This window comes from Stomoxys calcitrans, chromosome 2, assembly GCF_963082655.1.
Source record: "Stomoxys calcitrans chromosome 2, idStoCalc2.1, whole genome shotgun sequence".
NCBI lineage: Eukaryota > Metazoa > Arthropoda > Insecta > Diptera > Muscidae > Stomoxys > Stomoxys calcitrans.
In genome coordinates, this window is record NC_081553.1 from 211,006,597 (window position 1) to 211,032,402 (window position 25,806).

Sequence of the window (25,806 nt, forward strand, 5' to 3'; positions counted from 1 at the left end):
TTTAACAATGATTTAGTATTAGACGGCCACAACGGCTATGAGACTCAAGGTCTCATATCATTACGGTATAATCGAGGAACCATACAGGCTGAAGAGGTTTCCAATCAGATACCTGAGTCTATACTTGAAGTTGAGTGCTAGGCGCTACTGCCAGTGGAAAGATCGTGGGTTGACCGAACTCTTGTATTGCAATCTGGAAGTCCACGTTAAACGGATAGACAGAGTGCGAATGGTTGTCAACATTGAGATCAGGTTCGTATACCTGACCATAATACGGCCTTTCAGATGGATATCCGGGCGATCACGGAATGCGGGTGGAGATATTTATGTTAACGCGAGGGGGAAAGCAAGATTCGCAGACGATTAACAGTGAAGACCAGACGACAAACGACAAACGCCCATATAGAACTCTGGAACAGTAAAACGGTCTTTTTCTTTTTTTTTTACTTCAATCTGATATTTTTATGCCATATGCGGAATCTACTCCCGAAAACCTTTCATTTGAGCCCCATATTGATATGATCGTTAAATTTGTCTGCTTGGAGGAGTTTTGCGGTTAGGTCGACTCCCTGGGTACTTGGACCCGTCATCGTATTACACTCTTCAATACCTTATATTTGATACCCACATTGTTCTTATCGGTCCATATTTGTTTTTGGGTTGTACTTTTGGGGTAAGGGGTAGAGTCCGCCCCCTTCTAATATCTACAAATTATAAAGCCTATTTGAAAATTTGGGGTCAAGTCCTAGAGGGGCCGCCCCACCCCAAAAGTCACGCCCAACCTGACGTATTGGTGATCGGGGCAATATGGGATTCAAACGAAAGGTATTTGAGAGTAGAATACAAAAATTATACAAAAATTTGGGTCAATTCCCAAGGAGTAGCCCACCCCAAAATTATGGCCCAAATGGACATGTATACCAAACGGGACAATATGGGATTCTAATAAAAGTTATTTAAGAGTTAAATACGTATATAAATAATTTTCAAATTTTGATGTCAAAAGAGTGCCGCAAACACTTGTGGGTGTAGCGAAGCACATTAGGCCAGGTAGTATTTTATAATCCTCGAAAAATCGCCAACCTCTTCAGAACATGAGCTGGTTTCATACGGATTATTGGTAACTGCATTATTATTAGTTTGCCCCTGTTCCTTAGTGAATTATTATTATATTGGGTTGCCCAAAAAGTAATTGCGGATTTTTCATATAATCGGCGTTGACAAATTTTTTCACAGCTTGTGACTCTATAATTGCATTCTTTCTTCTGTCAGTTATCAGCTGTTACTTTAAGCTTGCTTTAGAAAAAAAGTGTAAAAAAAGTATATTTGATTAAAGTTCATTCTAAGTTGTATTAAAAATGCATTTACTTTCTTTTAAAAAATCCGCAATTACTTTTTGGGCAACCCAATATATGCATTTCATGGCCATTTAGTATAGGAAAATTTACAACATTTTTAATTTCGATTTTTAAAAAAATGTTGGCCAAAAAATTTTATTAAGGAAATTCCTTAAAAAAATTTTTAAAGAAATTTTTATCAAAAAATGTTGGTCAAAAAATTTAAAAAAAAAAATTATTGTTAAAAAATTTGAAGGAACTTTTATTTAAAAATTATAAAGAAATTATTGTCAAAAAACAAAATTTTTGTCAAAAATTAAAAAAAAAAAATTGTCAAAAAATTTTAAGAAATTTTTTGTTAAAAAATTTAAAGAAATTTTTCTCAAGAAAAAAGTTTACAGCTTTTATGGAAATTTCACAAATTGTCTATCGTTTGTGAAATTTTGCATAAAAGTAAACTTTCGTTGAAAAAAATTTCTTTAAATTTTTTTAAGAAAAAATTTCTTTAAATTTTTTTAAGAAAAATTTCTTTAAATTTTTTGACAAAAACATTTTTTAAATTTTTTTATAATAATTCTTGTTGAAACTTTTTATAAGAAATGTTGTCAACTTTTTATTTCTATATAAAAAAGGTTTTGTAATCCATAAAAGTTCGCGGGGTCACCATTTTACAATTTTTTTAAAGAAAATATTGCAAAAACTTATTCGAAATTTTATTTAAATTATATTTTACAGAAAATTAAACTTAAATTGGATTTAACCAAAATATTTTTCAAAATTTTATTTTTATAGGTAGTTTTGTCAAAATTTGTCATACATATAGATTTTCGAAATTATGAATAATTTTTTTGTCGAAATTTTACTTAAAAAAAACATTATTTAAGGCAGGAAACTTCATATTTAAAAAATTACTATGTATGTTATGTCAAACCCCTCTATAAAACACGGTATTTTGGCATATAGGTTTCCAATTTTTATGGCCGTTTGAGACAGCCGTAATTGAATGCCTGTCCCAAACAACCATTAAAAGCATAAAATCATCTTAAACTTAAACACTTAAAAGCAATTAAATGATTTAAACAAAAACATGTTCGAAAACATTTGCAATAATCGCGTGAATGAAAATGGCAACAATGTGTGTCTTGTTCATGTAACGTGATATTTCTTTGCACTATTTTTTTGCAAAAACAAAAAAAAAGCAAACGTTAATCGTTACATTTACTGTAAAGTGTGAAGAAAAATTTTTAACAAGATTATGATGTTTGTCACAGTCTCGGCTAACATTAAATGCGCATGCCTAACAATTAAAGATTGGATGTTACCAGGGAGTGGGGGAAATATGGGCAAATCATGTTTGGTACACATGAAAAAAATAGTATAAATGGCAATTGCTATTCCATAATCAATAAGAATCTTTCATTCTAGTGATATTGACTATCATGGTCAAACAGCCGGTATCTCTCCCCTTTGAGAGATTAATGGAAAATATATTAAATCAATGACCAAGCCATAATGAAAATTTAGCCATTAACATTCCATTAAGCTACAGGGCAAAAGTTCTCAATAAGTGCTGTCCGATTAAAGATTTATCTCAACAATAAAGGACTTCTTTTTTCTAGACGAGTCCGAACGGCATGCCGCAGTGTGACACCTTTTTTTGAGGAGAAGTTTTTACATGGCATAGTAATACAAAAATATCGCCGCTGAACATTTTATGATGCTCTCGCTAGGATTTGAACCCAGCCCTTCAGCGTCATAAGCGGACATGCTATCCTCTGCGCTACGGTGGCCTTCATAATAGGCAACCACGCCATATGGGCAACCATAACAACCAAAAATAGTTTGATGCTACCAAAGGTAGTGTGATACAACCAAAGATAGTTTGATAAAATCAAAGGCAGTTTGATTCAAACAAAAATAGTTTGATACAACAAAAGTTAGTTTAGTATAATCACATGTAGTTTGTTACTGCTTCAGATTGTTCACACAAACGAAGTTAGTTTGATACAACGAAAGCCAATTTAATGCAACCAATTTGATGCCATCAAAATTAGTTTGATTCAACCAAAAGTAGTTTGATAGAAGCAAAGGAAGTTTGGAACAAGCAAAGGCAGATTGATACAACCAAAGATAGTTTGATATTACCAAAGGCAGTTTGATACAACCAAAGTAGTTTGATACAAGCCAAGGAAGTTAGGAACAAGCAAAGGCAGATTGATACAACCAAAGCTAGTTCGATATTACCAAAGGCAGTTTGATACAACCAAAGATAATTTGATTCAATCAAAGATAATTTGATTCAATCAAAGATGATTTGATTCAATCAAAGATAATTTGATAGAACCAAAAATGATTTGAAACGCTTAAAAGTTCGGTCGGGCCGAATTTTATATACCCTCCACCATGGATGGCATTTGTTAAGTTCTTTGGCCGATATCTCTTTATAGACAAACAAATGATAATGGATAAGAATAGCCTTGCTATTTCAGCTATGAACCGATGGGTGCCATACTTGGTTTGGTTGTTGGAGACCAAAGTGGAATTCATTGAGCAAAATTTCAGCCAAATCGGATAAAAATTGTGCCCTACAGTGGCTCAAAAAAAAAATTGGGACATCTGTTTATATGGGAGCTATTGTATATCAGATTAGGGACCATATTTAACACATACATTAAAGGTCATACAAGAAGTCCTTGTGCGAAATTTCAGCCAAATCGGGTAAAATTTAATCCGTCTAGGGGCTCAAGAAGTATTATTGGGAGATCGGTTTATATTGGAGCTATAACAGATTGTAAGCCTATTTGATCCGTACTTGGGGCAGTTCTTGATGCTCAAACCAGAACACTTCATGCAAAATTTCAGCTCAATCAGATAATAATTGCGCCCTATAGAGGCTCACGAAGTCATGATCCGAGATCGGATTATATGGAAGCTATTTCAGGTTATGAACCGATTTGAACCATACTTGGCGCACTTGTTAGAAGTTAGAAGAAAATACGTTATGCAAAATTTCAGCTTAATCAGATAATAAGTGAGCCCTCTAGCGGTTCAAGAAGTCACGATCCGAAATCGGTTTATATGGTAGCTTTATTAGGCTATGACTCTATTTTGACCATACTTGGCACAGTTGTTATGGTTAAACCAAAACACTTCGTGCAAAATTTCAGCCATATCGGATAATAATTGCGCCCTCTAGCGGCTCAAGAAGTCAAGAACCGAGATCGGTTTATATGGGAGCTATATCAGGTTATGAACCGATCATGACCGTACTCGGCAGAATTTCAGCCAAATCGGATAAGAATTGTGCCTATAGTGGCTCAAGAAATAAAACTGGAATATCTGTTTACATAGGAGCTATATCAGGTTATGGACTGATTCAGGTCATATTTTAAACGTACCATTATTGATGATCCAACCAGAACACTTCATGCAAAACTTCAGCCAACGGATAATAATTTCGCCCTGTAGAGGCTCACAAAGTCAAGATCCGAGATCGGTTTATATGGGAGCCATATCGGATTATGAACCTATTTGGACCAGTCGGCACAGTTGTTGTGGTCAAACCAAAACAAATCAGATAATAATTGCGCCCTCTAGCGGCTCAAAAAGTCAAGATCCGAGATCGGTTTATATGGGAGCTATATCACGTTATGAACCGATTAAGACCGTACTCGGCAGAGTTGTTGGAAGTCAAAATAAAACACTCGTAGCAAAATTTTAGTCAAATTGGATAATAATTGTGCCCTCTAGCGGCTCAAGAAGTCAAGATCCGAGATTGGTTTATATGGGAGCTATATCAGGTTATGAACCGATTAAGATCAAACCCTACAGGGTTGTTGGAAGTCAAAATAAAGCACTCGTAGCAAAATTTTAGTCAAATCGGATAAGAATTGCGCCATCTAGAGGCTCAAGAAGTCAAGAACCGATATCGGTTTATATGGCAGCTATACCAAAACATGGACCGTTTTGGCCCATTTACAATCCCAACCGACCTGCAAGAAGTATTTACGTAAAATTTCAATCGCCTAGCTTTACTCCATCGAAAGTTAGCGTGCTTTCGACAAACAGACGGACGGACAGGGCTACATCGACTACTTTTTTGGGACTGAGATCAATATTTCGAAGTGCGACAAACGGAATGACGAAAATAGTACACCCCCATCCTATGGTGGAGGGTATAACAACCAAAGGCCGTTTGTTAAAACCAAAGATAGTTTGATAAGCCAAAGGCAATTTTAACCAAAGGTAGTTTGATAAAACCAAAAGTTGTTTGATACAACCAAAAGCAGTTTGATACAACCAAAAGTAGTTTGATTCGACCAAAAGTAGTTTGAAACAAACATAGATAGTTGGCTACAAGCAAAAATATTTTGAAACAAACAAAACTGATACTATTAAAGCATAACTTAAAATTTTTATTTAAAAAAAAAAATTATTTATGTGTTTTCCCCCTTTTTTTAAGAAATGATGACTGAAATGGTTTGTGACAAATAAAAAATGTTTATATTTTAAAACAGTAATCTGTTTATTTTTTATGTGTACCCAACAATATTTACCAAATTTTTTGTTAGACATTTTCTGTATTGACCAACATTTTTCCTTGCATGGCTCATGTGTGAAATATTAATGCCAATATTTAAGCATCTGTCTATAAATTATGCAAAAAGAACTCATAGAGTGGCAAAAAAAAAAGTGCGTTTGCAAAACCATTTGTCCATGCGTCTGTCTCACATATGTCTTGCTGAGATGTTCATCCTATATGATGTTAAGCTAAAGCATGAGCTTTAATGTTCGAAGCGATGTCTAGCTAGCTTGTTTATTGCTGTTAGATTTTTCCATTTTTCCACACGGTTATTTTTTTTTTAATTTTTTGTTTTAGTAGCTGTTAATTGTTGAAACGCATGCGAATCTAAACTAAGGTATCTATCTATATTAGTTGAAATTTACGTTTATATGATTCGTTATTTACTTCTTTATCATTTTGTGTTAAAAGAGATTTTTTTTGTTTTTTCGTTTTTTGTGTTGCGGCTGCTTCCCGAAGTCTGCTCCCAGCCAGTCAACCATTTGCCAGAGTGGCAATTAAAAACCGTATGGTCGGTGTTGTTTTGCGATTGGTGTTTGAAATTTTTTAATAAATATTTATATCTTAAATTACAGTTAATCATAAATATTAAAGTAAGTTTAAGGCAGACACTTTGCTTGCCAGCCAGGGAGTTTGCTAGCCAACCAGCCAGTTGGCCCCAAAAAACGCCATCAAGAAATAAAAACTAAAGTCATGTATTTTCACGCTCTGGGAATCTGGCATCGTTTCGCTAGCTGCTGTTGTTACATATTTTTTTTTTTCATTTATTTTGGTTTATATATCTTTGAGAAGATTGACAAGCTGGTTTGGTCTAAGAAAACTGTAAGATGATTAAAATCAGAGTAGGAGGTAATATGACAACATGTGAGAGAGTCTTCGAATTTGAGTATGTTTCTAAGTTTACAGTCTACCAAAAAAAAAAAAAAATAAAACAATCTGAATCTTATGAAGGCTTTTAGGCAAACGATTTTGGGGTATTTGAAAAACAAGCTTGGGTAAACGGTAATGTTCCTAGAAAATTAGTGTAGAAATCTGTTTAAAATTGTTTTATGCTGGCAATGATATTTTTGTAACCATACTTGATAGTACAAAATATTTTTTGTACAAACTAGGATAGTTTGATACAACCCAAGGTAGTTTGATATCATGCAAGGCAATTTGATGGAAAGCGAGGTGGTTTGATACAACCAAAAAAAATTGATACAACCAAATATTGTTTGATACAATATAAGGTAATGTGATACAACCAAAAAGAGTTTGATACAACCAAAAAAAGTTTGATAAAACCAAAAAAAGTTTGATACAACCAAAAAAAGTTTGATTCAATCAAAAAGAAGTTGATGTTACCAAAGGTGGTTTGAAACAACCAGAGATCGTTTGATACAATTCAAAATAGTTTGATACAACGAAAAATAGTTTCATACAACCAAAAATAGTTTGATTCAACGAAATAAAGTTTCATACAAAACAAGTAAAAAGGCATTAAGTTCGGCCAGGCCGAACTGGTGGGCCGATCTGGGCCGTATTTAACATAGATGTCAAGAGTATAACTCAACTCGTTGTACCAAATTTCAACGAAATTGGACAATAAACACGCCTGTTATCGGCCCAAGATCCTAAATTAAGAGATCGGTCTATATGGCGGTTATATCGAAATATAGACGGATCTTAACCATACTCGGTACAAATGTCGAAGGGTCTAATGCAACTCATAATGTCTAATTTCAGCAAATTTTGTTAATGAATTCACCCTTTATGGGCCTAAAACTCTAAATTGGCAGATCGGTATATATGGCAGCTATATCCAATCTGGACCGATCCGGGCCGTATTGAACAGGGCTGTCGTGGAGCCTAGCACAACTTGTAATACAGAATTTCAGCGAAATCGAACAATAAATGCAATAAATTATAGGTCTAAAATCTTAAATCGAAAGATCGGTCTATATGGCAGCTATGTCCAAATCTGAAACGATCTGAGACAGAATTAAACAAGAATTAGTTACAAGCTGTGAAAAAAATTGTCAACGACGACTATATGAAAAATCCGCAATTACTTTTTGGGCAACCCATAGAATGGTCTCCAGAGCCCTAGTAGATGTGATCCTCATTGCACCACCTGTGCCAAGACAACTTGTTCTCTGAACTTGTTGGAAAGTCTTATATTGCGTATGTGGAATGCTCTATGGGTATAAGGGGTTTTAAGCCCATTGTGATACCACAGTAGCGGCAGACCCAGGTTTCTGGTGGGAATTGAACCACCGCACTGAAAATCAGACCACGCTACCGTGATGCCTTGGTATAAGGGGTAACTGCAATTGCAATCGCCGAAAATCAGCGGTATGGAGTGCTGAGTCTCTGTAAGAGGCCGGCCGACACCGGGTCTTGCTTAAATCATGAGTGTATCTGATGCTCGATACGACATGGCAAGTTAGTGGTGCCTTTAAATAACGTTCCCATGGTAATCGGTCTCATGAAACCCATTCTTGCTCACATATGGGGCTTGACGGCGATGGATACCTCCACATACAAATATGAGGCTACAATAACAATCAGTGAAACATCTTCGAATTCACTACCCATTTCGAGCGTATATAGTGTAGAACCTACTCAATACGCTTCTGAATATGATCAAAATGGTTTGATCAAGCATAAAACCGTTAAGTAAAACTCCAAATGGTTTGATCAAACAATGGTTTGATCAAATCAAAAAGTTGGACCAAACGTAAAAAGGTTGGATCGAACTTAAAACTGGTTTGAATCCAATGAAACTTGTTTGATCATCATAGAAAATCACCTTCCAACATAAAAACCCAATTTCTGCCTAGCTTTTCAGTGCTCAAGTCATTTCTATATTAGGAAGAACAATTCTCAAATTCGAGTCAAATTATTGTAGGTAATCTATGAACAACTCACATAGACAATTTTCCTATAAATTTGTAACCCAAGATAACTTCAGCTCATCTAGCTTAAAGTAATCTTTGTATATTGGCCCTAAACATCTCAGAAGGCAAGTATTATTAAAAACGCATTAGAAATTAACTATCATCTTGCCAATTTAGGCAAATAAAATAAAAAAAAAAACAAAACTCATTAAAATTATGTGGGATGATGGCAAAACTGTTTGTATAGCAAAACCATTTGAAAGAAAATCTAAGCATCCTACTTATCATTCTTCTCAAAAAGAAGTCTTTCAGTAGAAAGGAATTTCCCTTAAAAGCAACTGGCCATACTATAAATCTTTTGCAAAAATAATCAAAACATTAAAGTAATAAAACCTTAATAAAATACCACACTTGGAGTTTATCCAAAAGAAGAGGTCAGGGGAAAAAAGTTCCTGTACTGAAATGTTGTCAGAAATGATTTAAACGAAGCAGAAAAACAATTAAGACAAAGTGATTATAATGATACCACTACCACTGCCATCATCATCATCACCATCCCTACTACTTCGGCATCATAACAATGATATCCATATAAATATGGAGATTAATTGCCCACCATTCTGTTGCCCATCTTACTCTCTTTCTCTCTATGCAGGCAAACGGGAAATATGAAATAAAATCTTTGTTGGAAGCTGTAAAATTGAGGGTGGAATTATAATGGAGGGAAAAACTGAAAAAATATGGATAAGTTTATAGAGCAAAAATTGTGGCTCATTTACAAAAGACAAGGCGATACTATTGAGAGATTTTTTATAGGCATATACCCAAACTTTATAATAAAATACAAGTCAATGTTAAGAAATGGAATTCTCGTGTGGGAAAGGGAATCCTCAAATCTACACTCTGCTGATTTACTGATCTCATCATACAAGATGCAGTTTGATCAAACTAGGAATCCCTCGCATGGTAAAGGGAATCCTAAAACTAACACTCTGGTGATTTACTGGTCTGATCATACAAGAATCCCTCGTGTGGTAAAGTGAATCCTAAAACCTACACCCTGGTAATTTACTGGTCTGGTCATACAAGATGCAGTTTGATCAAACTAGGAATTCCTCGTGTGGGAAAGGAAATTATAAAACCAACATTCTGGTGATTTACTGGTCTGGTCATACAAGACGCAGTTTGATCAAACTAGGAATCCTTCGTGTGGGAAAGGGAATCCTCAAACCTACACCCTGGTGATTTACTGGTCTGGTCATACAAGATGTAGTTTGATCAAACTAGAAATCCCTCGTGTGGGAAAGAAAATCCTAAAACTAACACTCTGGTGATTTACTGATCTGATCGTACAAGATGCAGTTTGATCAAATTAGGAATCCCTCGTGTGGGAAAAGGAAAATAATCACAAAACCAATACTCTGGTGATTTACTGATCTCATCATACAAGATGTAGTTTGATCAAACTAGGAATCCCTTGTTGGGACAGGAGGTCCTAAAACCAACACTCTGGTGATTTACTCTTCCGATTTACAAGATGCAGTTTGATCAAACTAGGAATCCCTCGTGTGGAAAAGGGAATCCTAAAACCAACATTCTGTTGATTTACTGGTCTGATCATACAAGAAATTAGTTTGATCAAACTAGGAATCCCTCGTGTGGGAAAGGGAATCCTAAAACCAACACTCTGGTTAATTGGTGGTTTGATCATACAAGATGCAGTTTGATCAAATTAGGAATCCCTCGTGTGGGAAAGGTAATCCTAAAACCAACATTCTGGTGATTTACTGGTCTGATCATACAAGATGCAGTTTGATCAAACTAGGAATCCCTCGTGTGGGACAGAAAATCCTAAAACTAACACTCAGTTGATTTACTGGTCTGATTAAGCAAGATGTTGTTTGATCACACTAGGAATCCCTCATGTGGGCAAGAGAATCCTAAACCAATACTCTAATTAATTACTGGTCTGATCATTCAAGATGCAGTTTGATCAAACTAGGAATCCCTCATTCGGGACAGGAAATCCTATAACCAACACTCGGTGGATTTACTGGTCTGTTCATACAAGATGCAGTTTGCTCAATCTAGGAATCCCTCGTGTGGAAAAGGGTATCCAAAAACCAACACTCTGGTGATTTGCTGGTCTGATCATACAAGATACAGTTTGATCAAATCAAATAAATAATCAAAATGGGTGGGAAAACCTTTAGCCAGAAGTCGATTCCAAATGCGAACGGTTTGCGCGAAATAAGTATTCTTTCTACAATGCATTGTGCGGTCCGCTGGCCAATCAATTAAAAACGGCTGAACGTTCGCAACCTTCCAACGAGCCGGGAAGACTCCCGCACCGTAAGCAAGGTTGAAAAGGTTGCGTAATGGACGAGCAAGTGTCAAAGAACACCTGCGCAAGACAAGTGTTGATATCACATCTGGGCCGGGGATTTATTTACGTCTAGATTCTCAAGAGCCCTTTTAACTTCACGAGTTGGAAAAAATATCTGGGGCATGATCCTGGATACATTTTCGATTGAGGAGAGTGGGTGATTGCCATCTGACAGGGAAGAGTTCCCTGCAAATATATCAGCCAACAGGTTAGCCTTATCAAACGGGTCAGTGAACGTTTGATCATCCTTAACAAGATTTGCGATAGATGAAGAACTACGCTTTACCTTTTTCACGAACAACTAAAGCTCTTACTTTTTTTTCGTAAAGAAATTTTTCGCGCCTAAGCACATTGGCATACGAAGATATTGCCTGCTTGCACAGCAGTTCAGTATTGGCATTTTTATTCAAGCGCCAACTTCTTTCGATCTAACAGCATCTCTGGTTAAACCAATTTTTGTCGCCTGATTTAGCCGTTATAGTCTTAAATTCACATAAGCACTGGTATAGAGCTGATCGCCCAGTTGTGGGTTTTGACTCTTGTGTAGTACACAGTGACCTCTTAACGAAAGCAAGTAGTTCGACCGTGCTTTCCCGGTAGTAAGGCGCGCCAATAGCCAAGTTGGTAGCGTGATCGGAATGCCAGAGCGGGGGTCATGGGATTGATTCTTATCAGAGAACTTGGTCTGTCGCTACTGTGGTATCACAATGGACTTAAAATTGTCTAAGTAGCTTAGCTTACCTAACCCAACCTTGCCGGTAGATGGTAGGCCAAATAGTGCTGTATATATCAACTTTATATTGCCGCTTCGTTGCCCATCCCTTCTACTAGAATCAATTACTCCACAAATGGCATATAGGCGCTACCGAAAAACGTTTCACTCGCCGATAACGAGATCTTGACGTCATTTTCTTAAAAAAAATATAATTGCCCTCAATACTTTTCAAGCAAAATTTTGTCAAAATTTGATTTTTTGTTTGTTTCTCTTTCGAGACGAGCTCAATGATCGGAGATGAAAATGGAAAAGGAAAGCCAAAGATAGCAACACACATCAACCACTATGGGATGCGTTTCGCTTTGGTTAGAAGACTTTTCAATCATGTGTGATGGCTTTAAGGGCCGTGCGTTGGTACGTTGTATTCGAATCGTATTAATAGCGAAAACGCATCTATGATACAATTACCACATTAACCACACTCGGCAACACTGTCTATTACCTTAATGCATGTATTTTTGTGTAATGACATTCTTTCTGTGGCAAATTAAGAAAATTTGGTAAATATTTTGCTTCGGATAAATCTCGTCATAAATCAATTTTCATTGAATAGGAAGGGTGTTTACTAATGTACCCATTCCGTTTGTAATACCTCGAAATATCCGTCTAAGACCCCATAGATTATATATATTCTTGATTGTCTCGACGTTCTGAGTCGATCTAGCCATATTCGTTCGTCTGCCCGTTTGTCAAAATCACGATGGCGGTGGAACGCGTAAAACTAGACACTTGAAATTTTGCACAGATACTTAGTATTGATATAGGTCGTTAAGGATTGCAAATGGACCACATCGATTCAGATTTAGGCATAGCTCCCATATAAACTGATTTCCATATTTGACTTCTTAAGCCCTTACAAGCCGCAATTTTTGTCCGATTTTGCTGAAATTTTGCATGGGGTGTTCTGTTATGACTTCCAACAACTGTGCCAAGAACGGTGCGAATTGGTCTATAATCTGATTTAGCTCCCATATAAACCGATCTCCCAATTTGACTTTTTGAGTCCTTACCAGCCGGAATTTTTGTCCGATTTGGCTTCATTTTTGCATGTAGTGTTCTGCTATGACTTCCTGCAATTTTGCCACGTACGGATCAAATTGGTCTATAACCTGATATAGCTTCCATATAAACCCATTTCCCGATTTGACTTCTTGAACCCCTACAACCCGCAATTTTTATCCGATGTGGCTGAAATTTTGTATGCGGTGTTCCGTTACGACTTCCAACAACTGTGCTAAGTACGGTCCAAATCAGTCTAGAACCTGATATAGCTCCCATATAAACCGATCTCCCGAGTTGACTTCTTGAGTCCTTACAAGCCGCAATTTTGTCCTATTTGGATGAAAATTGAGTTTTATGGAAAATGTACCAAATTTTTTGTTAAAAAACAGCTTCTTGAAATTTGATATTTATGAAAATTATAGTTCTAAGAAAATCTCGTCAGAATAAAAATAGGGCTTAGACGAGAAAAAAAACATTTTTCATATTGACCGCCAAGGCGATCAATGTTGACAGCCTAGGCGATCATTGTCCGTCCGTCCGTCTGTCTGTCGAAAGCAGCTAACTTTCGAAGGAGAAAAGATAGGCGCTTGAAATGGCGCAAAATGCTTCCTATTAGTATATTGGGTTGCCCAAAAAGTAGTTGCGGATTTTTTAAAAGAAAGTAAATGCATTTTTAATAAAACTTAGAATGATCTTTAATCAAATATACTTTTTTTACACTTTTTTTCTAAAGCAAGCTAAAAGTAACAGCTGATAACTGACAGAAGTAAGAAAGCAATTACAGAGTCACAAGCTGTGAAAAAATTTGTCAACGCCGACTATGTGAAAAATCCGCAATTACTTTTTGGGCAACCCAATAGTTCGGTTGGGATTGTAAATGGGCCATATCGGCCCATGTTTTGGTTACCATATAAACCGATCGCAGAACTTGACTTCTTGAGCCTCTATAGGGCGCAATTCTTATACAATTCGGCTAAAAATTTGCAGGAGATGTTTTTCTGCGATGTTTTATAGCTCCCATATAAACCGATCTCCCGATTGCACTTCGCATAGGACGCAGTTCTTATCCAATTGTTCTTAAATTTTGCACAATTACGTCTTCTATGACCTCTGACATACTTGGCTAATATGGTCTGAATCGGTCTGAAACCTGCTAAAGCTCCCATATAAACCGATCTCCCAATTTTACTTCTTGAGCTCCTATAGGTCGTTATACTTATCAGATTCGGCTAACATACGTGGTAAATATGGTTTGAATCGGTCCAAAAATTGATATAATTCCCATATATAGCGACCTCCCGATTGTATATTTTGAGCTCCTAGGGGGCGCAGTTCTTGTCTGAGTAGGCTGAAAGCAAAACCATATTTGGCAATTTACTTGCCAAATATGGTTTTAATCGGTCCATAACCTGTATAACTCCCATATAAACCGATTTCGGATCTTGACTTCTTGAGCTGGTAGAGGGCGCAATTATTATCCGATTTGGCTGAAATTTTGCATGAAGTGTTTTGTTTTAACTTTAAACAACTGTGCCAAGTATGGTACAAATGGGTATAGATCCCATGTCCGATCTCCCGATTATACTTCTATAGAGGGTGCAATTCTTATCCGAGTTTGCTGAAATTTTGCCCAATGACTACCACTTTAGTCTCCAACAGCTAACCCCAAATCAGTTTAAACCTTGGTATAACTCCAATAGTATAGCAATTCTTATCCATTATCATTTGTTTTCTTACAAAGAGATACCGGACAAAGAACTTACACATGCGATCCAAGATGGAGGGTATACAAGATTCGGCCTGGCCAAACTTAGCACGCCTTTACTTGTTTTTTTTTTTTCAGAAAATTTTATTTAAATTATCTTTTTATTGCAAAATTTTGATACTAAAAATATTTCTCCGAGAATATAGAAGTAAATCTCTCTAAGCTTTAACCTCCCCTCTTTGGCTTGATGGCCATAGACGAGTTGGTTTTGATTTGATGATGTCTGGTTTATATTACACTCCACAACAATATTCACAAGGCAACATCCGCCGCTTAAGTGAAGCAAAGCAAAGCAGTGTAGTCACAGCCACATAGTGATTCTTTGAATGTCCAGTCGCCTTAGCCGAAGTTGTTGTCGTCGGTGTGGGTCTGTGATCTTTATGATGATTATTGATGAGTTGGTGAGCTTGTGAGGAAATGCCCCATGGGCTTGATGACAACGCATATCCTTAAAAAACTCGCAACACAAATAGATGTGTGTTTGTATGTTAATATCGCAAAGTATTTAGAAAAGGAAAAGAAGAGGGGTGGGGTTGAAGGTATAACCGACAAGATTTAACACTGATGCATTTTAAATTATGACGCCACTTAAGTTTATATGATGGCAGGATGGCCCTGAATGAAGATGGCAACAGCAATTGCTGCCTGCTTTTCCCTTTCATAAGAAATGGAGCTCATGTGGAAGGAGGTTACCCTCATCAGGGAGATAAAGGAAACTGTACGCCTGTGGTCAGTGTTCAGTGATCAGTTGTTGCAACCTAACTAACAAAATGACCTGACCAGGGCGTTAATGATGCATGCTGTGCCCGGTTTTATTTTGCCTCATCTTTCATCCATTTTGTTTTGTTCATTTTCTTGGCCTCCAAGTATTTTGCATTATGTTCGACTGCAAGTGTGTGCATCGTTTCATTTCATTTAATTTTCTTGTGATTCTATGGTGGTGGCTTTGGTGTCATTTATCTACTTCAACATTCAGTTACCTCCCCAAGGCGCATGAGCATGCGCAAAACATTGTATTGCCAAACGCCGTGAACATAATGTGATTTCATTCATTTTTCTTGCAACTTGCAACCACCACCAAGTGATATTTAAATACTCAAATATTAATTGTTACTACTTTGCTTAAATTATACTACTTCTGTTTTGTACCCTGATCCTCCTGCTTCACCATTCCATATCCTTTGGCGGTGCCAGGTTTTAAGAAATGTGAGCTTGCCAGTGTTGCTTTACAAATGACTGTGTTGTCGTCATTAGGTGTAGATGAAATTTATCTTGTTTTCGTTGAAGTTGCTGCCAATCCCCTTGCCCTCCACACAATGTTTCCAAAATTTACAGGGTATTTAGAAGAAATGAGCAGATTTGATGTTAATTGATATGGGAAATTTGTAACTTTAATTGACAACAATTAGTGCGAATAATAAAATAAAATGTTTAAATTTAATGGCAAGGAAATTAAAGAGCAATGGCTAACAATTTGTAATATAAACTAAAAAATAAAATAAAGTAAAATAAAATAAAATAAAACAAAAAGAGAAAATAATATAAAATAAAACAAAATAAAATATAATAAAATAAAAGAAAATAAAATCAAATAAAATAATATAAAATAAAATAAAATAAAATAAAATAAAATAAAATAAAATAAAATAAAATAAAATAAAATAAAATAAAATAAAATAAAATAATATGAAATAAAATAAAATAAAATATAACAAAATAAAATTAAATTAAATTAAATTAAATTAAATTAAATTAAATTAAATCAAACTAAATTAAATTAAATTAAATTAAATTAAATTAAATTAAATTAAATTAAATTAAATTAAATTAAATTAAATTAAATTAAATTAAATTAAATTAAATTAAATTAAATTAAATTAAATTAAATTAAATTAAATTAAATTAAATTAAATTAAATTAAATTAAATTAAATTAAATTAAATTAAATTAAATTAAATTAAATTAAATTAAATTAAATTAAATTAAATTAAATTAAATTAAATTAAATTAAATTAAATTAAATTAAATTAAATTAAATTAAATTAAATTAAATTAAATTAAATTAAATTAAATTAAATTAAATTAAATTAAATTAAATTAAATTAAATTAAATTAAATTAAATTAAATTAAATTAAATTAAATTAAATTAAATTAAATTAAATTAAATTAAATTAAATTAAATTAAATTAAATTAAATTAAATTAAATTAAATTAAATTAAATTAAATTAAATTAAATTAAATTAAATTAAATTAAATTAAATTAAATTAAATTAAATTAAATTAAATTAAATTAAATTAAATTAAATTAAATTAAATTAAATTAAATTAAATTAAATTAAATTAAATTAAATTAAATTAAATTAAATTAAATTAAATTAAATTAAATTAAATTAAATTAAATTAAATTAAATTAAATTAAATTAAATTAAATTAAATTAAATTAAATAAAATAGCACAAAATAAAATAAAATAAATTAAAATAAAATGATGTAAAAATATAATAAAATAAAATAAAAAAAAAAAATAAAAAAAATAAAATAAAATACATTAAAATAAAATAAAATGATGTAAAAATATAATAAAATAAAATAAAATAATATAAAGAAAAATAAAACAAAATATAATAAAATAAAATACTGCAAAAAAAAAAATTAAATAATAAAATTAAGTAAAATAAAAACTTAAAACGAGTAAAAGAGTGCTTAGTTCGGCCGGGCCGAACCTTAGGAACCCACCACAAATTCTGCTAGAATGTATACAAAATAAATTTAATTAAAGGGCATAACTTCTTTCCTCATACCAAACTTCTGTCAAACCAGCAAGTATAAAAACTTCTAGGAACCGAAGAAGGATAATCGAGAGACCGGTTTATATGGGAGCTATATCAAGTTATAGACCGATTTGGACTGTACTTGGTACAGTCCAAATCGGGGGAAAGCCGTACCAGAAAACTATGTGCAAATTTTTAGCTAAATCGGACAAAAATTGCGGCTTCCAGGGGCTAAAGAAGTCAAATAGGGAAATCGGTTTATATGGGAGCTTTATTAGGTTATTGACCAATTTAGACCATACTTGGCCCAGTTGCTGGAAGTCACAACAAAACACAACATGCAAAATTTCAGCCAAATCAGACAAAAATTGCGACTTCCAGGGGCCCAAGAAATCAAATCGGGAGATCGGTTTATATGGGAGCTATATCAGGTTATTCACCGATTTCGATCGTACTTGGCACAGTTGTTGCAAGCCATAACACAATACTATGTGCAAATTTTTAGCTAAATCGGACATAAACTGCGGCTTCCAGGGGCTCAAGAATTCAAATCGGGAGATCGGTTTTTATGGGAGCTATATCAGGTTATACCCCGATTTGGACCGTACTTGGTACACTTGTTGGAAGCCATAACAGAACACAACATGTAAAATTTCAGCCAAATTGGACAAAAATTGCGGCTCGTTAGAGCTCAAAAAGTCAAACAGGGAGATCGGTTTATATGGGAGATATAACCAAATCCGAACTGATATGGCCCATTTGCAGTCTCCAATGACCTACATCGATACTAAGTATCTATGCAAAATGTCAAGCGGTTAGCTTCACACGTTCGACCGTGATTTCGACAGACGGACGAACGGACATGGCTAGATTTACACTTACATCCCATTAGGGAACATCGGGGAGACTACTCGCACATTAATAATTTCTGTTTTCTCATTCTATTTCTCTAATAAGGGACCTCCATGGCTTCCGAAAGGATTTTATTCATTACTTTTTGTCAGTACTTTTCTTCCGTGACTACGCGCTCAGTATGCAGAAGCTGTTGCATCAAACAAAATATACCGAGGAGTATAAGGTGGCAAGAATATTTCGGAATGCTCTGTCGAAGTATACCCAACGTCGAGATTTTAAAACTTTGCAGAATTTGCCTGACACGCCAGAACTACACCCACGTATAGGCAGTCGCAATTGTAGAAAAGGGAGACACTATGCCACAGTTCCTGTTTTGTTAGGAGTTAGGCGACAGGCAATCAGCATCATACGATGCTATTGCCGAAATTCGGGAAACGTAAGCGTAGGGGTCCTTCAAGCACCCTCTAGCTGTGTTGTGCCGACGAATTTAGTAGCGACCATCGGCCCAAGAGATCGTCGTATTTCGGCTACTGCTTATACAGGCTCGACCGGCTGTTATGTCAGCGAGACGTTGGCGCGCAACCTAGTCAAGTCATACTATCAAGTCCATATTGCTGGAAAATCTGAGGGACAGAGGGACGGACGATCAGGTTCCAGAAAATGCCGAACGCGAAGATTTCATTCTTGGCCTGGATTTTTGAGCGAAGAATGGTGCAAGGTTAACCATGGCTGGCCTTTCAGGTATTTTAAAATCGACACCAACGATAGACACAGATACGTGAATGGGTCGTGGTGATTTAAGGACCTAGAGGTGAGGATTCTAAAAGCTATAGGTGAGGAGGATGCATCCCGTGGACACCAATCCGTAAGTGAGCACACTCTAGACAAGCAACTGCGAATACAGATATTCCTGTAACGGGAGGTTCATACATGGACCATCCTCGGCCGCCAATCACCGAATGGTCATGAAAGACGCCAGCCAATGGGGATATTGAGTCCTCACGAATTGTATGTGGCCCATCACACTGGCCTATAAAAAGAAATGAGCAATTGCATGGCCTTTTGCCATCTGATTAGCAGATTGAGCCCGACGCACAGTGGGATAGAACTGAAAAAAACTAATTACAAATATGCAGTGTGAGAATGGGTAAAGATATATCTTTGAAATTTTGATTGGTAAGAGCTGAGGTGTAAGCGAAAGCGTGTGTAAAATCAAGGCCCTAGGTTGTCCGATCGCATGGCCTTTCGCCACCTGAATAGCAGTTCGGACGCACAGTGAATAGTACATAAAAAACTTGTAAAAAATATGTCGTGCGAGAACTGGCAAAGATATCTCTTTGAAATTTGGTCGCCAATTGTCATCTCGGTATTACGAAAATTGATTGTGGCTGCCAAATCTTTGTCTGTGGTCCCTTTTCCAAAATCTTTTTTCATACAAAAAACTCCGCTTGAAGTCTACAATATCTTATCTTGTTTAGGGAATATTCGACTTTGAATTTTTTTTTTGAAGTTTTGACCGAGATCTGCTTTGTATTCTGCAATTTACGAAGGCATTTGAGGTCAGCCAGTAGGGAATTATTCCAATCAGGGCTGCGGAGTCGAAGTTTTGAAGTCGGATTTGGACTATTAAGCGGAATTCGGAGTTCGGTTCGGAGTAGCGCAGAGGTATCCACCTATGACGCTAAGCGCCTATTTCAAATCCTGGCGAGAACATCAGAAAAAATTTTCAGCGGTATTTTTCACCTTCCAATGTTGGCGACATTTGGCAAGTACTATGTCATGTAAAAACTTCTCCCCAAAGAGGTGTCGCAATGCGGCGCGCTTGTCATGAACATTCCATTAAGGAACAGGGGCAAACGTATCACATATCAATGAGTGCTGTCCGGTTCAAGTTTAAGCTCAATGATGAAGGTCCTCCTTTTTATAGCCGAGCCCGAACGGAGTGCCGCAGTGCGACACCTCTTTGAGGAGAAGTTTTGACATGGAATAGTAACTCACAAATGTCGCCAGCATTAGGATTGCTGCCATTGCTGAAACAAATTTTTATTTATGTTCTTTCCAGGATTCGAACCCAGGCGTTCAGCGTCGTAGGTGGACATGCTACCTTTAGCGCGGTGGTATCGATAAGAATTATCTGTGCGAATTAGTTTTTCGTTAGAATGCACGGACGAACGGACAGTGAGACGGACGGACAAAGGGACGGACGGACAGAGCAACGGACGGACGGCAAGTATATACAGAGGCCGGTATGACGAAGGTGATTCTGAATTATCTTTCCTCTTTCTGAGCAAAACTAGTTTTAGATATTTTCATACATCCTTAAACTCTTCAGTAAATACACCGTACACTTGAAAAAAAGTTCTCCCGCGTTGTTCAAAGAACCATCCAACTCATTACAAGACCATGCAATTAAAAGGCCTACGGGGACACCACTCTCCATACGGCATCCATGTATATAACACGCCAGTGTTAGCTAATGCCAAGGCAAATGGTCACATCAGTTCGCCATGCCATACGAACATGTCTTCGAATATAAATGCTTTTTTGTAGCATATCACCGACCTATGCCGCTCGGGTCAGCACATGGTTATTTTTGCAGCTGAAGCTATCATTGGTATAACTCCAGTGTGTAGTCGAAGAGTTAATTTCGACTCCAGGGTAATTCTCCGAATTTAACTCCAACCCATGGATTTCAACTCCGCTGCCTTTTATTAAAAAGGTTCTATGATCGCACAAGAAGTGTTTTAATCAAACTTCAATTGGTTCTATCGAACTTTATGTGGTTTGATCCAACTAGAAGTATTGTAGTTTGATCCAACTAGAAGTAGTTTGATTCAACTTAGAGTAGTTTGATCAAACTAATGGTGGTTTGTTATTGTAGTCGCATTGCATGTGGAGAGAGTTAATTTCTACTCCAAGGTAATTCTCCGAATTTAACTCCAACCCATGGATTTCAACTCCTCTGCCTTTTATTGAAGGGGGAACACCACGTTGAGGTTGTATGATCGCACAAGAAGTGTTTTAATCAAACTACAATTAGTTCTATCGAACTTTATGTGGTTTTATCCAACTAGAAGTGGCTTGATCCAACTTAGAGTAGTTTGATCACTCTAGTAGTGGTTTGATCTTATTAGAACTAGATTGATAGAACTAAAAGTGGTTTGTTATTGTAGTCACATTGCATGTGGAAAGAGATAGTTTCAACTTCAGGGTAATTCTCCGTATTTAACTCCAACCCGACGATTTCGACTCCGCAGCCCATTATTGAAAAGGGAACATCTCGTTGAGGTTGTATAATCGCACAAGAAGTATTTTAATCAAACTACAAATGGTTCTATCAAACTATATGTGGTTTGATTCAACTAGAAGTAGTTTGATCCAACTTAGAGTAGTTTGTTCAAACTAGTAGTGGTTTGATCATATTCGAATTAGTTTGATTGAACTGGAAGTGGTTTGTTTTTGTAGCCACTTTGCATGTGGAGGTAGCGTTGCTCGACAAACTCATAAATATGAGTAAGCTCGTTCCTCTGGTCCGCAGCACCGATCGCTGCGGGAACGTAATGGTCATTGCTTATATAAAAGGCGCCAAAAAATTCGCCTTGTCATATTGAGCATCATAGGCACTCAGTATTTAAGCAAGAGCCGGTGCCGCCCGGCCTCTCACTGAGACTCTCCACTCGATACCGCTAATTGTCCGCGACTGCAGTTTCAGCTACTCCAAATACGAAGCATCCCACTATCCGCAACCGGTGGACGCTCCTGCCTGCTCTCAGTCGAGCTTCTCGTGATAACTACATTTAGTGGTTTCTTCATACCAGAAGTAGTTTGATCGTACTAAAACTCGTTTGATCAAACTAGATGTGGTCGAATCGAACCATAAGTAGTTTGATTCCATCAAAAAAAAAATAGTTTGTTCAAATGAAAATAAGTTTCATTGTACTATTGATGTATCGTCTAGCTTAAAATTGTCTTATTTGAAGTTTCGAGCGAATTTGGTGGCTATATCGATAAATTACAAGTAAAAGGAGCCTTGCTAGTCAATAGCAAAAAAGTTTCTTAAAATCTTATAACTCATCTTGTTAACACAACAACAAGTTTCAATGTCAAATCACAATATACACACAGGAAACGCCATATCTAAGCAATTTCCCCAATAAACTTTGCATTTTTAGTTCATACCAATTGAAGTGTTTCCATTGCACAATGGGTCACTATAGCTTAAGTGCATACATGTGTGTGTCTATTCGGAAATGCAAATACTTTAAAGTAACAATCAAATAGTAAACATAAAAATTCCTTTAATATTTAACAACTACCGATTGCTGCTGTTTGACTATTGTGGAAAATTATTTTGCTCATGGTGTGTGTGTGTGTGTGTGTGTGTGTGAGTGAGAGTTCTCCAAACCAACAAGTTCACTTGTTCAAATCGCACACACACACACACTCATATACCTTTTTACACATGCAGGGCATTCCAATGCACATCTATGCATCCAATGGATGCGTGACAAAATGCCATTTTTAAAAATGATTAGAGCGGCGAGTGAGTAAATTGAGTATGTGTCCATATGACGCGCTACTACAACTAGGCGAACTCCGAAAAAAATATCGCCAGCCACAATGTAGAAGGCAACAGGTAAACTAAAACCAAAAATTAAAAGTCTAACAACTTTAGGGGACATAGGTCGGTACTCGCTCGTTCTCCCTCTCTCCCTTACGCCAAAGGCCAAGACTGACAGTGTAAGATAAAAAAAAAAAACAGAACTTGCTCCTCTCCTCTCCCTTATGGAGGACAGGGGATTTGAAAATTCATGCAGGACACGAAATGCTAAGCAACAACAAAAACCTTAGCTACAATAAAGCTAAAAATTGCATACAAAAATGCATTTCCTTTGGTTTTTTGAGTAGAGCATAAACAAAAACAAAAACTGTCGTTCGTCCTGTTGGTCTAGCTCGGTTGTGAGTGTGACAGGAGTGCTGGTGCTGGAGCTGGCTATATTGCAAGGATACGTTGGGTGACGTGTCAGGACAAATATGGCCGGAAGTGCACAATTGTGCAACTCAGCAATTAGTACTAGAAAACATGAGAGGTGTTATTGACAACAACTACAACAACAGCACCAGAGTGGCAGTACAACAACTCTCAGGCCTGATAAAATTTTGGCATATTTCCATCAAATCGCCGCGCTAAAGTTTCCTTTGTGAAAACTTCCCACATGTATATGCACAAAGGTGGACAAAAAAAGGTGCATTTTTCCTAAGAAACAACGAAATGCACTATGCCCAACGACGACGACGACAATGTCAGGACGATTCATTTGCAGGACATGTTACACATGTTTGATAGACAAAAAAAAAGGCGAAAAACAACAAAATAAAAATTGTGTTGCACGCCCGTTGCCAGGACGAAAGGTGGTAAATTTATGGCTGTACACACTCACCAAGTGGCCCACCCTTTTCATACCAACAACGACTACACCCCAACACTAACATAAAAACGCAGGTGCATTTTTTCGGTTGCCGGAAAAAGCTTGGACACGGGGAAATGCAAAACACTTGGCATTTGTTGTTGTTGTGTGTTTAAATGCATTGACTAAAAGCTGCAGATAAAAAATGAAACATAAATTTGCATATGATTTTGAATGAATTTTGGTTTTGATTAGAAAACTATAAATTGACATTGAAATGCCGCAAAGGGATGGGAGTGACTTCTAAAAGGGGCAGAAGTTAAGTCATAAGATAGTAGGGGTAGTAGGGGAAGGGAGCAATTTATTGTTGAGTAGTCTGGTCTGTCTGTTTGGACCAAGTTTAGTTTAACTAACCTTTCTCAGCTTCAATTATTCAAAATAGCAAATACGAGGGTTGCTTTTTATATTTCGGGATTAGAGAACTAAAACAAATATTAATCATCGAAAATCGCTTTGTTGTTTTTAAAATATTCCCCATTAAGATTTATGCATGCGTTTGAACCAATTGTCGAAGCACTTTTGCCACTTTTATTGAGGTATCTCCAAAACTGAATTCTTAACGCATCAACCGGTTCTTTAGGTGTCGAAAAACTTTGCCCTCTCATTTTATTATTTTTCAGTGCCAAATCAGGACTATACGGCGGATGACTCATCAAATCGATGTTTTGAGTGCTCAAGAATGAATTGTTTTTAGCCGATATGTGAGAGCTCACATTGTCGTGGTGAAGAGTGATCCATCTTGGCCGATTTGTTTTCCTGATTTCTTGGAAGACAACTGGCAAAAAATGTTGGTGTACTACTCAAAATTGACTCTTCTGCGTGGTACGATTGCGACATGTTCAGTTTTTCCGAAAAAAACAGGCGATCATTTGCTTGGAAATGCTTCGTGCACGAGCAACTTTTGTTGGATTTGGCTCATCTTGATACACCCATACAGTCAATTGCTGTTAACCTTCGGGCTAATATGCGTAAATCCACGATTCATCACCAGTCACGATTTTATAGACGTGTTTCGAAGCACCGCAGTCGTGTTTTTGGAGCATTTCTTTTGACCAATCGACACGAGCCTTTTTTGAACGATTCACAAACTGTGTGGGATCCAAGGCTAACAAAGTTTTTTTCAAATGTTCAGGCAATACTGAATATATGCTGGTCCCATTATGCCTAAGGTTGTCTCAATCTCACCATAGGTCACATGACGATCTAGCAATATCATTTGGAGTACAGCATCAATGGTTTTAGGAACAACTGACTTTGAACGACCTTTACGAAATTCGCCTTGGAGTGAACTACGACCTCGATTGAATTCACAATACCATCGATAAATACTGATCTTTGATGGAGTTTCATCGCCAAACATTGAATTAAGTTAATCGATGCACTGTTGTTGAGTTAATCCACGTCGAAAGTTGTAAAAAATAATCTTTTAAGTCACTGTAAACAACACAAATAGCGCTCGTGTGTCAAAACGTTCTGAGTACGTATAACCTCAAAAATGTCAGGCTTAACGATAGAGCTGTCAGTTGGCTAATTGCAACACAAAGGTTGTCCAATCGCGAAATATAAAAGGCAACCCTCGTAGTTGACTCTAGCCGTTCTCAAATAACGGTATTTGCTACTACTTTTTTCGATATTATCCCACTGTGCAACGTTAGTCGCCAAGAATGCCTTCGATTGCTAAATGGGTAGACGCATTACAGGGCATGGAAGTTAACTTTAACATGCTAGAGTATCTGCTGATCATGAGACTCTATCCGAGAGGAGAGCGTACTTTTCTATACCTACCGAGGGTACGGGTAAATGTATAGAACTTCATTCTTGGGCCCGCCCAATAATGATGGAGATGCCAGAAAATACATTTCTAGTCTAATATGTAGACAACATTGCCGCTGTCATCAGTGCAAGAAATACGGGCGAAGCGGATTTTGACATAACCAGACACTCCCAGTCAGTCACACAGGCTATAGCTGGCAATGCAAAAG

The 25,806-nt window shown here is 36.3% G+C and overlaps 1 protein-coding gene across 1 annotated transcript in view; it reads right to left on the reverse strand.

Annotated features, from left to right (window-relative positions):
* The window catches only part of LOC106087691 (circadian locomoter output cycles protein kaput), a 191,878-nt gene that overhangs the window by 26,057 nt on the left and 140,015 nt on the right, over window positions 1–25,806 (reverse strand). The window lies entirely within an intron of this gene.